Source organism: Phalaenopsis equestris, unplaced genomic scaffold, assembly GCF_001263595.1.
Source record: "Phalaenopsis equestris unplaced genomic scaffold, ASM126359v1 Scaffold000800, whole genome shotgun sequence".
NCBI classification, from domain to species: Eukaryota; Viridiplantae; Streptophyta; class Magnoliopsida; order Asparagales; family Orchidaceae; genus Phalaenopsis; species Phalaenopsis equestris.
This window is the reverse complement of record NW_018165240.1, coordinates 1,355,976-1,360,106: the sequence shown is the minus strand read 5'-3', so window position 1 is coordinate 1,360,106 and position 4,131 is coordinate 1,355,976. Positions and strand designations below refer to the sequence as shown.

At 34.1% G+C, this 4,131-nt stretch overlaps 1 protein-coding gene across 1 annotated transcript in view; it reads left to right on the top strand.

Moving 5' to 3' along the window:
* Positions 1–4,131, top strand: part of LOC110031285 (thioredoxin H4-1-like) — a 43,296-nt gene continuing 39,165 nt past the window's right edge. The window contains exon 1 of the mRNA XM_020734408.1: positions 1–143. The gene's annotated coding sequence lies outside the window, so the exon portion shown is untranslated. The remainder of the gene's footprint in view (positions 144–4,131) is intronic.

Sequence of the window (4,131 nt, the reverse complement as noted above, 5' to 3'; positions counted from 1 at the left end):
GATCGCGAAGGGTGCGCGAGAGTTCGGAGGTTTCGACGTTCCACCGCAGGGTACTCAGCCTCATATTTCCGTTTTCTTCTTCTCTAGGGTTTTCCTCGCACAACAGGCGCCCGGAATCGGACTCGAGGACGCAGTGGGAACTGGTAATCTTCGTTTCTCTTTTTTATCTAGCTTCATTGTTTTTTTTGAAGTGCGTTTGAGGCTGTGATTTAGGTTTTCATTTGCTTTGATCTGTTTTTTTGGTATGGTGAATTGTTGGATTTCTGTCTGCGTGTTTGCGTATATGGGAGCAGAAGTCTATGGCGGCATTTGGATGTTATTGGAGGTGAAACTAGAACTGCGAGCTTGGTTTCTCTTTTTCTTTGTTCAGGATTGATTAATTTCTATTTTGGATTTACTTTTGAAGAGGCGATTGGGGGTTTCTTATGTTTTGATTTGTTCATTGAAGAGAAGGGGATATGATTAAAATACTATGGGTGCATCTGTTTGGCTTGGGGAGAGCTTTTTTTTTTTTTATGGGGCTGGCATTGAAAATTTTTTGATTGGATTGCCGAAATCTCTTCTTGATGATTTGTATCTTTTGGAGCGGAGATTTATGGTGTTGGAATATTATTGATTGATGCGGTCGATTATAGTAAAATTTTTGTTGCAGTTACAACATATGAAATCAGACCTGTTTGATGCATTTCTAAGCATCCCAAAATTTCTTCAGAATCGACTAATGAAAGTTCGTAACTTAAAAACCTTGTGATGGTGAGGAGTTTTCTATGGCATCAGGCATTGTTGGATCAAGTTGTGCCGACCATGCTTCCCTCCTGAATAGTGTAAGTTTGGCTTGATATGATGACAAGCATTGTTCAGTTGGACACCCATGAGCTTGATTTTCGACGAAGGGATAAACTGGGTAGCGGGGAGGAAGCTCCTAATAATTTTTTGTGAGTCGGCCTTAGTGATAAAAACGCCTCTCACCTCAACCAATTTGCTAAGAGACAGTCACATGCATGGACTCTTCCGGAATAATGACAGACTTGAGGCAATGCTTCATGATTCAACTCTCTTCATAATCTTTTGCGGCATGTAGGCTTTGTCTGCTGGAAATACTTAAAACTTCTCAATCTTTTGTGGCATTTAGGCTTAGTCTGCTGGAAATACTCAAAACTTCTAATTATGAGAAATTGCTTAGATTAAGCTAAGGAGTTGGACTAGCCTTCATAATAAAATAAATATTTTTTGTGACCAGAATAAAGTTTTGCATCCATTCAACTAAATTTATGTTCATATTTAGGTAATGAATGAAAATTTTTACCATTCCATTACATGGTAGAATTTCTTCACCTTGCTTTGATTCATTCATCACTTATACTTCTCTCATTTTCTCATCTTTGATTGTATCATTTGTTTCTTTCAATTTTTTTTATGACCGGTTTGTAAGTTTTGACATCAAGTTTTGCAGTTCAAAGATGTAACGTGATAAGTCAATCTATATAAAATTTTGATGTGGCCTTGGGATAGGGTGATCTATAGTTTTCCTTTATTGTGGTGGAAGTGAGATGGATGCATTCTTGTGTGGTTGGGATACTATTATTTGAGGTGCTATTTGAATGGGTTAGGTCATAGCCAATCGTGGAGCTCCCTTTGGGAATTTAGTTTAGGATTTTTTATGGTGGATTATCCAAGGCTTAAAACTACTTGGGAATGTTAAGGTAATGTCTTAAGATGTGATCTAAGGTGTTCAGTGAAATTTTAAGTGGTTTCAATGCCTAAAGATGGGGAAATGACAAAACTAGGTCAAGGCTGCTTAGTTTGGACAAATGTGATTTGACTTGGAATATTTAGTGAGTGGAGGGGATAATGTTGCATGGAAAGTTTGGAAAGGATCTAGAGAAAATGGTGAAAATTCAACGTGTTTAAGGGATGATGGAGGGAGAACTAAAACTAAATCAAGAGGATCACTAATTTGGGCAATAGCTTCAAGAGGGGGTTTGCAATTTTTATTGACATTCAGGATTTGAGGAAATGCTCAAGGATGATGCCATGAAGGTGGTAGAATATGTAATGATAAATTTTGAAAGAGAAAAAATACCTAGGCTTTCTGCCAAGAAGAACCTAAAGGGGGGGGGGGTGTGGTTAGCTACCAAGCTCTTAAATTTGGAGATTCCTCTCTCAACTTTTTTTACTTAATTATTTTGTAATACCTAAGCTATTATATCAGTTGCTACAATTGAAAAAAAAAAGAGATAAAAAATTAAACCTAAGGATGAAATAAGTAACTAGAATGAAACTACCCCAATTTACTTTGAAGATTCTTTCACATAAGTTGGTCGGCCACATTATTTGTTGATTAACCCTAAAACGAGTTAAAATAAATGAAACATCCAAATTGTTCCATATTAATATAATAAATTAAATTTAAAAATGTAAAATTTTTTGTCTAATATTTTGAATTATAAACTTTAATTTTTAATACAGTTTTGTTTGAGTTCTATTTAAATGTTTTTTATTGATACTTTCTTGATAACGATATATTAGCTATTATTTTCATGTTGAATATTTGATCTTAATCTTATAGTGGGTCCTTCAAAATTAACTTGACGTTCTATATCAAGTCTCTTGGGTCTGTTTAAAATTCTCTTCTTTGTAGAGTTGAGTCTCCAGTATTCTCTAGCAAGCTTTAGTGTCAACTTCTTGAAGGATTACTTTACTACTCATTTGTCAATAATATGTGGTTTATTGTTTCATCTAATTAAAATAAGGGATCTATCAACTTTATTTGTAGGCACCTCTTTTATAATATTGAATTATACATTGTAAGAAAAATTTTAAACCAAAAACTTAGCTATATAACTTGAAGGTTGATCAAGTCTATCATATGAAATAATATCTTTAATATAAAAAATTAGACTTCTGAATATCTTTGATGATAAATCAAGACACTGCGCATCATATCGAAATTTTTTTATAATTTTGAATGTGCTATAAGCCCTGCTTGTTGGGGAAAGATATTTCTTAAAATTTAAGATGAACCAACGTATAATCATTTTTATATATTTTTTTAAAAAATCTTTGTAAGTTATCTTTTTAGCATTATTTGTGTTATCTTTAGTTTTTTATCCTCACTTCAGTAAAATAAAATATGAATGATTGTGAATAAGAACTATATCAATGGTTTTTTTAAAAAAAATTTGTCCATATACTATCTTAAATGATGTTTTCCTCATAGTTAGAGATAGTATTATGCTAAGTAAATAAGAAGTTATATGAAGATTTCAGTTGCTGAAACTCTTTCCGATTAAGCATCTTAACAAATTCAATAGTCATTTCAATAAATTGAATCCGTTCATTAACCATCAATGCAAGGTTGGAATTAGTGTAATTTTTTTGATTTTGTACTGTTTCTTCCATAATGTCTTCGAAAAATGAGAAACAAACATCATAACTCCATCCAATGCTATGGTGGAGGGAGGGCCAAGCAATATTACTATATTTTTAAAGAAAAATGTTGTTATGTGTGATGCATCATGGGCTTTTTTGAGTGAGGTAATAAATATGCCATATTAAAAAATGTGTATTGTCGGCGTTTAAAAAGAGGGGGAAGTTGCTACGCTTGGGGGTCGCCCGTAAGAAGCTGTCGGCCGCCGGAATCGAAATCCCGTCACCCGCTTCGGAAGGACTTTTTAATTTACATATATATATATAATTTTAGAAAAATACGAAATCAAACTGACCTCATATTTTTCACAGTTTAAATGAAAGAGCGCTCTACCTCAAATCCTGTATCTACCCCGAAGAATAAACACAAGACCTGAGGATGAAGCTCGATCAAATAAACTAAGAAAGATATGACGTCCGTTTGGGTCTGCGAAACCATTTTATTTGCCGACAAGTTCCCCTATTTAATACAAATAATTAAATAGGGTTTATTTTAAGCTGGGTTCGGAAAAGCTCCCTATAAGGGCAAGCCCCTATAGTTAATTACATCTCAAATGACCGAAGTCACCTAAGAAAACTCTCGATAAAAATCAGGGAATAATGTCTTCAAAGAGGTCAAAAGGATAGGACTTTACAACGAAATCGGACGAAGAGGTGTGAAGGGGAAAAGCTCAAATCTGGAACATTGTTAAGGAATCCAAA